At 39.1% G+C, this 9,437-nt stretch overlaps 1 long non-coding RNA gene across 2 annotated transcripts; it reads left to right on the top strand.

Moving 5' to 3' along the window:
• Positions 1 to 1,042: 1,042 nt before the first annotated feature.
• LOC113977558 lies at positions 1,043 to 7,617 on the top strand. 2 transcript variants are annotated; one of them, XR_003537349.1, is made up of 3 exons: positions 1,043 to 1,071; positions 1,234 to 1,332; positions 7,529 to 7,617. It is a non-coding gene; the product is annotated as an uncharacterized LOC113977558 (long non-coding RNA). The 2 variants fall into 2 exon arrangements; XR_003537350.1 differs by having other exon boundaries at positions 1,049 to 1,071; positions 1,230 to 1,332.
• Positions 7,618 to 9,437: the final 1,820 nt, after the last annotated feature.

Genomic DNA, 9,437 nt, shown 5'->3' with positions numbered 1-9,437 from the left:
TTTTCTCATCTTTATTATGAATATAGGTGTTTCTGAAGAATTCAGCCATTTTCCAGTCAAATGTTCTGCATTTCATAAATCAAGTGATGCCTCATGAATAAGTAGAGACAGGTTGGAATGGCTGAATGTATCCAGACCAAGGCATCCAAATCAAGAAAACATTTGGGTACATTTAAATCCTACCAACCACCACTGCAGGGGGGCTTCATTCACCCATAACCTTTAGGGTGACCAAATCAGGATTCCAGGTTTGTTCAGGTCCATATCAAGGGGAATCAGGATCTTATTAAGTCTCTGAACACTCAGTTATACTGGTGAGCGGGTGATGTGTCATGTAACTGCTTCCCAAGGAGCTGCATATATGGCAGAGGAAAAATTTTATAATTTCATATGAAAACAATCAAAGTATTTAAGCAAGCAGAAATATCTTAGCAGCAGATGAATAAATTGTGTAGAATAAATTACAGCACCAAGCATATGCTACATAAGAAACCTTAATTTAGATGCTAATTAACCCAAATATAAGAATTGCAGGGTTAATTAAGCAACATATCCCTCCCACAATTTTATCTGCTGCAGACACAGGTGAGATGAGAAAGATCTTACCATATGATCAAATTAGCTACAAGCCACAGTGGAGACTTCTGATAAACATTTTTTGAAAGCATTTAATTATGAGCCCTAAGTAGGATGGATTCTGCATTGCGTTACATCCATTTTTATTACTGGACATGACATATCAAATGATCAAGAAAACAGTCACTTCAACAGCTATGTAATAAATGCTTCTCCTGCAGCACAGTTGTTAAAACAAAACATACTTCTAATCAATTTAGTTCTAACCAGTAGGCAGCAAACTCATTAAGTTTAAATTAAATCCTTATTTCAAGCACAGAGTGTGACCACTCTTGGTACAGTGACTTGTTACATGGCAACTCTCTTTTCAAGCTCTGTTCTAAGTTATCCTTTTCCTTGTCCGTGACACCACAGCAGCCTCCTGAAAAGCAATATTCTCTGCTTAGACTCAGGCAACTAGTTTGTTGGTTAATGGTAAGAGAAGCCTTCATGTAGGTAAGATTCCTGACTAGACTAAGTTTATTCTTTGGGAGCTGGGAGAATTCCATGAAGATAAGCTTATTAGTGCCTTCCTTATTTGAGTATTGATTCTACAAGAACCATCAACATCTGCTTTACCCTGTAACATCTACAGATCTTCCTTCCCTAACAAGCCAGTCTGCAAACAGAAGATTTGCTGTTGGGAGTAGACCTCGGGCACATCTTTCTAGCTGACAAATCTCCATTCTCCATTTTTACCAACTCAGGAGTGCCAAGGTAAAGCAGCCAGGCAGGAAATCTTTCACACCTTGATGGCATCCAAAGGTGCACACTACGTTAAAACCCCCATGAAAGAACTAATTAGAAAAATACTGTAATTGCAGGCCTTTAGCCTCAGCTGATATCAGTGGGAATCAGGTAGCTCAATATTTTTAAAAAATAAGATCTAGAACCTAAGTTGTTTTCTTCAGCTATTTAATTTCAGAGATTTAGCAAAAAAGGGCCCTGGCAGAGAATTCAAATCACAACTCATTGCTCACAAAGAGCACTATTTTATCAGCACAGTAAATCACATGAGGAAAAAATATCCTCATTAAGAATATTCAGAATACTGTACAGGATTTTCAGATTAGTTGAACTTTAATATTTAAGCAGTAACTGCTGAATTTGGCTTATCAATACTTTACCAAATGACAAGAGGCCCAGAATCAGGATGCATTGGGGATTTACAGAAAGTCGAAGAAAATACCTGATCTGTGATGTACCAGGAAAATTTATAAGTTGCAAGCCAGCTCAGTGTCTCCAGTGCAAAAGCCATCTTGGTAGGCAGGCCAGAACCCCGGTTTAAAAAAGCTACAGGAACAATAACTAATTCTCCAAAGATCATCCTGAAAAAAAGGATAAAGTAGCATTTCTCCTTCATGGCTTCCAAGTCCAAATATTTAATAGGGTATTTTTGACCATGCCACTGTCCTGTACCAAAGCAGCCAAGACAGGAAAAAAAAATTATTGTATTTTCCAAATCCGCTCCGTATTTTTCTAAGCTGTTTCTTAACCAGTCAGTTATCTTCATACATTTAAGCCAGAAAGTTCCTTAGCATAACACTAGAAATTCTAGTTTAGTTTCCTGTGCTTTCTGGAAGTAACATGTTCTGCAGAAAGGAAAGGAATCAAAAATATTTTCACTGCTGTCCCATGAAGCAGTTGCTTCAGTAGTGTACCCAGAGCTTAAATCCTAAATCACTGCTGTCTCCAGAAAACAGCCTTATTTGAGAGAGTTTATGTTGCAGTTACTGGTTCCCAAAGTAACCCAGATTAACATCTTTTCAACTTAATGCTCAAAGTACCACAAAGTGTCCCACTTAAGCTCACTGCAGAAGAGTTAATGACAGAAAAACACTGAATTGAAAATTCTTATCTGTTTGATAAAAAGCAGGGTAGAGAGATGTCTTACACCAGGGGCAAAAGGAGAATCAAGACAGCAGACTTTGCCATATTTTTCTGTCAGCACTTCAAAGCTTGCAAACATTTATCTACCCATTTTATAGGGCTCAGTCACTTCTCAGAGCTCTCCCATAAGCCAGCCACTTTAATGTTATCCAAATATTGAGCTCCCTACAAGTCAATAAAAACATTTATTGACTTAAAGATTCAGTCTATAAACACACACAATTAGAGGACTTCTGTTATAAAAGAGTGACAAAGCAGGAAGAGAAACTGGCAGGTAATGGATTTGACATTAACTTAAAAAAAAGTAATCCTCTGGCATTACTCTTCGTAGCATGCACACTATGAAGCATAATAGTTACATTCACTGGAATAAAGTTTATCTAGTATTAAAATAGATATAGAAAAATGTGCATTTACAAAGGCACACAAGGTTCTACCCTGCAAACGTTAGGAAGAAGTGGTCCTTGGGTCTTATTGGCATCCTCAAGTTGGTTCATGTTTATGATTATTCACTTGCTCATCATTCATATCACATACTGAGGTGACTCAGATGAAAACCCTCCTGGTCCATGTCAGCAGCAAGATTCTGCAGCTCTTGCAGTGGAGGGATGTCTAACAGACCCAATACCCATTTATGTTCCATCAATCACTTGTGTATTTTTTTCTGTCCATTTTTTTCCATTTCTGTTTTTAACACCAGGAACCTTGTTGCATGGTGCTCCTGGAAAAGGAGGGCTGCTGCTGCAGCAGAACTTCAGTTCAGCCCAGCTGAAATCTGAAAGAACAAACCCCACATTACTCTCAGTAAGTGCTGCAGAACAACATCTTCCTGTAATACATCAAGGAATCATGTAGAGCTGAGAAGATGCTCCTAATGACAAAGAAAGTCTGCAACAGAGCACAAAAGGGAACCAATGTCTGCAAAAAATTGGTTTGGTTTTAGCTAGGGGTGAACACAAGTTCTTTCCCTAACATAAAAACCTAGTCCCATTCCTAACTGCTCCTCTTTATCAGTATTTATTAAAGCAAAACGTTTTCCCTACAGTTGAAAGGGTCTCCACAAGTAAACAAAACAAACCCTCTTCTCTTTAAAAACAAAAAATGAAGTTATTCTTCTCTGTTAAAGGACCACTTTTGTGCTGTGAAACCAATAATTAGCAGTAAGGCTGTATCTGATTGTTTCAAAAAGCCACAGATACGTCAACATGGTTACAAAAATGTAGAGAAGCATTGTTTGTTCAAGTTTTATGGTCATTAGAAAACATCATCTTAGGGTGGATATTTAACTATGTGCTTTTGATTTATCTAGTAATTTCAGATTTCTTTCCTTCCCAAAGCCACAGGTATTCATAAAAAATAATTTTAAGAAATATTTGGCAAATTTATAATGAATATGCACCAACAGTAATAAAGGGAAAACATTAATTGGTGTTTTGGAGTACTAGACAGCATGGACCTAGCCATGGAGAAAGCAGGAGTTAGTTGAGAATTAAAATCTTTCTAATTCACTTGTAATAGCTACATAGCAGTTATTAAAACTTCATTTGCAATGTAGATTTCCATCCCCACTGAGAAGCTGTATAGATTCTATATGCCAGCAGTAAAATCAATATAACATTCTGTAATGCATTGGCAGTGAATCACTTACTCTTCTTGCAAACATAATTCATCAGGACTCTGACAGCTTCCAGGCACACACTGGATTCCATTAAAACAAAGATTCATGTTTTTCCTCCTCAGAGTACTTGAGATCTATTCACATTTAGCAAAAGCCCAATAATTACTCTTGCAGCCCAGGCCTGAGGAGGGGCAGGCCCTGAGCTCTGCTCTGTGGTGACCAGGGACAGGACCCAGGGAATGGCCTGGAGTTGTGTCAGGGCAGGGTCAGGTTGGATCTCAGGAAAAGGTTCTTCCCCCAGAGGGTGGTTGGGCACTGACCAGGCTCCCCAGGGCAGTGGGCACAGCCCCAAGGCTGCCAGAGCTCCAGGAGTGTTTGGATGATACTCTGAGGCACAAGGGGTGACTCCGAGGGATGGTTCTGTGCAGGGCCAGGAGTTGGACCTGATGGTCCCTGTGGGTCCCTTCCAACTTGGCATATTCTGGGATTCTGTTCTGTCAAACTGGCTGCTTTTCATGGAAGTGTCAGTGATCATAATGAATCCTTTAATTGTCCACATAAATGGTCTATGTTCTTCTGCAGAATCTTCAATATGAATGTAATAGTCTCAATTATATAAAACATCAATCCTGTCTGTAGCTTTTTTTTTTCATAATTAAATCAAATAGCTGCAAAGTCAAAGAACAAACAGTGCTTGTTTGGGTCAGGAGCCACTAGGTGAATGGTAGCACTGTGGTAGTGAAATGAGAATGGGAAAATTATGACCTTAAAAGGCCATAAAGCACACAGTTTTTTAAAAAAAGCCCAAACAGATTTCTTCATCTGATAAGCTTGTGTTGTCAGTGTTTCATATGGAGTCAATGAAGTGTAAGGTAAAAAAATTACTACATACAATAGCTACAAAAGAACTACCTTATATTACTGGATATAAGCTTAATAATGAATCTTGGAAATTAATTTTATCAGTTATACACATGATTGAAATAGTTCCAGCTTTATAATACTGATGAGATAATTGAAGTAATTAGAAATCACACCTTGAAGAGTCAGTCAGTAAAAACACCTTGAATCATAATCAAAACCTTTTCTTTCCAAAAGGAAGAATCTTTTTTCCATATTGCAGATTTTTCATTGCCTCTTATTCATTTTCTTCAGACAGTGATTAGAATAAGCCTTGTCAGTGGTTGGAGAGAACACATTAGGAATGATTTTACATAGATAAGAAAAAAATCAATATCCCATTCCTGGCACTGAGAACCCTTTACAGCTGACCTTTTACTCCCCAATCATGCTTTCCCTTGTTTCTCAGAAAAGCTCACTTTACAGAAACATCTGTCTCAGACAAGACATTTGCTCGTACACTTAGAATAAAGGTATGAATTTTATAGTACAGAACACTACAAGCCAGTTTAACAGAATTCATTTACTCTGGTACTGGCAAAGGCTTAGTTACCACTGCTGTAAATGAACTTCCTGAACACTCCTTTTCCAAGCATCATCTCCTTTTCTCACCAGTGTTACAAAGGCGCATAAGGAATACCATTTAAGACAACTTGAAAATTCTAATCTTTGAAAAATTCCAGAAGAGTGCAGCAACTAAGATTGATTCGATGCAAGAGCAGACCAGACTTTAATTCAGTTCTCACATTAAATGCAGCTAACATTTCATGTTCTACTCTGAAGTTCAGAAAAATTCCATCTCCCTGTTTTTCAATTTTACCATTCCTTAAGATGTCAGCTTCTTGCATATTTTTAAAATTTATTTTTAATTTTTATTTCTGGTCAAGAAAAATAATTTGCTAATACTTCTACTATATTTGCATATAGAGGTGCCAATCAAATCACATCTTATTTACCCTGAGTGCAAACACCCAATGTTTAATGAGCAGTTAAGGGAAAAATATATGTAAGGAGTTTTACTGTATTCAATTTGAGAGCACTGAACACATCCCAAATTCCAACCAATCTCTATTGAAAGGCTTAAAAGTTGGCCAAGATTTCTGCAAGTAAAAGCCAAAGCCCAGAGAAAACAGAAAAAAAAAGCTGCTTCAGCAGCAGTTTGCCTTTTCTTGCCACAGATAACCATTTGGCTGTGAAGCTGATTTGATTTTGACAGTTCAAGTACAAATTTGCCTTGATTATTGATAACTGCCAGACACCAACAATTTTCCTGGCCCTTAAGACAAGTTTTTCCAAATTAGAATGTTGTATTAAGATCTCCTCCCATGAATCAATTATGGAAAATCACTACTAAGGCCATGCTACTTTAACGTATTTTTCCTTGAACTTTCACGTGTAAGTGATTAAAACAAGGTCTTAGACATGTCCTTTTCAAGCACGTAAGATTCCTACTAAGAAAAGTTAAAGAAAATTGTTTTGCATTACATGGAACTTACTACAAGGAAGCTGAAATACTCCAGTAGAATTGCAGTGTGAAGACAAGCGATTCAGAAGTGAGGCATATGAAGTCCGGCTCCTATCCCTGAGAGTTTCTGCCTCAGTTTAAAATAATCATACCGTATGTTAGCACAGTAAAAGCCATGCTCCTTAACTGAGGGAACTGTTTTTAAAAACATGGCAGACAACGACTTCTGCATTGGTTTTCTGCCGTAAATCCCTCCGTGGGGCGGGGCTGGGCCGTGAGGCGCTGCGAGGGCACCGGGGCCGCGGCCCGCCCTGTCCCGTGTGTCTGTGTGTCCGTGTGTCCGTGTGTCTGTCCGGCCGGGAGGAGCCTCCCCGCCTTCCCACTCCCTGAGGCAAAGGGCTCCAGGCCTCGCGCCCTACGGGGCTCTTTTGGGCCTCGCTGTCCAGTCCCTCCGGGGCTTGGGGTTTTCCTGCCCTGGGCCGCACCACAGCGGCCGCACTGTTGTCCCAGGGGAGCTGTGTGGCTGTTGCGCCCTCAGGGGCCCGTGTCCCCACACTGGCCACAGACGTGAGGTGGGAAACTGTTCTGTAACTATTGCAAACTTACCTCTGGTGGGGGGCTAGAGGAGTATCAGCTGCCTCGAGGCTCCTGCTGAGTTGTCCCTGTGGGAGAGGGCAGGGCCGAGGTGAGGCGTGGCCTTTTCCCGTATTTGAACAGAGTTCTCCTGCAGTCCGTGCTGTGGTTTGTCTTGTGGTGGGGCAGGTTGCAGTAGTCTCCTGTCTGAGGGATGGGAGATGGCTGAGTAGATATTTACTGTAGCCTAAGCATCTTCATTGAAGGTAGTGTAGCTAGGAGCTGTGGCTGAAGCTCTGTACTGTCTGGCACTTTCCAAATGCCGTGTTGATGTTTATTGGCTTTTCCACTATAGTGCATTGGAAAGCAGTAAAGTGTTTTACAACTATCAATGTGATACATTTAACGTGATCATGACTCTTGCTTCTTTCCAGTGGTAAAGAGGTGCTGTTTTGACTTGATTGCAGGTTTGAGTCGTACTTGGACCAGAGCTCCCAAGCTTGCCTTGCTCGGATCATGAGGAATAGCAGAAGACACTTGTAGCTGTGGCTAAAAGGGTAAGATGCTCACAGTGTATTTCAGCCAATGCCCTCCAGAAAGGGAAGAAATAAAATTTTAAAATAGCAATTAGAACTAAACCTAAGTGCTACTAAGCAAGTAGCACTCACCTTTAGCCCTCAAGTAGTTTAGATAAGTTGGACAGTCTTCTAAAGTGCCTTCATTAAACATGTGAGTAAACGGACTAAACCACAGTTGCCACTGTGTGGTTTGGATGTATTCCAGTGTGTCACACAAATAAGACATTTATATATTTACGTTTATTATTGTGAGAGGGATTTTTCTGCTATTTTTTTGTACCTGGATGGAGTCTATAAAGCATGTCTATTATTCTACTGATGCGGTGACTAGATAAGGAGCTGGTCTGCATGTTTAATTCTTGGTCTTGCAAGCTGATGAGTATGCCAGGTCTAATAAACCATGCATATAGTTCACTGATTTACTCATTTGGCTGTGGTTTTGCATGCATTTGTATAGTGTGCTAAACTGAAATTGCCCTACTGGATAATCCACATGGAAACATATCTTTTTGAAAATAAGTAGAAAATGTTGACCACTGCTACTTATCATTCTAGAAGGAGGTACTGAACACTTCCAATTACATCAGTTGGGTGATTTTAATACCAGCATTAAGGGTATTAATATCAAATGATGTAGTTATGCTACTGCAAGCAATATGATCATTTGAGTTAATGCCAGGGAGATCTTTACTCCTTCCGCACCAAAGCGCCTCGTAATCATACCCAGAGCTATGCATCTTTTATATGTTCTAGTTCATGGGTATTCTGCCTGGAAAACTAATGGATATGGGTTTCTGCAGTGCAACTTGCATATTTCTGGCAAATTCTAATTTTCGTAATGTAGAAATGTAAAGATAATAGGGTGTGTTTGGTAACATTAGCAACTACATTCAGAATACAAAAATTATGATCTAAAAGTGAGGTTAGAAAGAAATGGGTTGAAGGAGGTGGAAGGAAGGGTCTGCCGTATCTATAAGTGCATTACTTTTTCAAATGTCTGTGATTAGGAGTGTAGGAAAGCTCAGTCCAAAGTACGTATGAGGAGCAAAAAGGTCAGATATACAGCCTGTGAGCTGTTTGGGGTTTTTTTGAATTACTGAATGACTACAGAATGTGTAAATAATTGTTAAATGTGCCAGAAAGGTGTGTGTGATGCCTAGCAAGGAAGAAATTTTCTACCTTTTTTATAATGCATTCGTGCAGTTTTAGAAACTCAACACCTCTATTTCTAAAAGTGCAGTGGTATAGTCTCAATATATTATAAACAGTGATTAGGTGACATCCCTTTGAAAAATGTAGTTTGTGTTGATTTAAAAGTCCTAGACATGTAGAAAATCCTGTGGTGATTATCACGTGACAGCTGTTATTTGGTGCTGTTGCATGTAGAAGAACTATTTCTAAAACAGAGTTATTCTGATAACTGTGTTACACTCTACCCTATGAGCAGTGGTTAAAAGATTGCACTTTAGCACTGCCTACAAATACATGAAACTTACACATGCAGCTTTTTGTAGTCATTTTTTTCCAGATTATGATGAATAATTTCAGCTTAACATTTAATAAAAGTAAAAAGCGCTTGACAGACCTTTCTTGTATGCCTTTGGTACGAGTGATGGAATTCAGTAATGCTTAAAGGAATTTCCTTTTTTTTTTATTGTCACTTTATTAGCTGATATGAGAATTAATGGCAATTCAACTGCGTAGTCTTAATGGCCTAATCATTAATTTGTATGGGAGTTACTCTAATAACAATTAGAGAGAGCTCATTTGTTATTAATGTGGGGGCAGTGAGCATGAC

This window comes from Neopelma chrysocephalum, unplaced genomic scaffold, assembly GCF_003984885.1.
Source record: "Neopelma chrysocephalum unplaced genomic scaffold, ASM398488v2 Primary Assembly neopelma1_252, whole genome shotgun sequence".
In the NCBI taxonomy this organism is placed as follows: Eukaryota; Metazoa; Chordata; class Aves; order Passeriformes; family Pipridae; genus Neopelma; species Neopelma chrysocephalum.
This window is presented reverse-complemented; position numbering and strand designations above follow the sequence as displayed.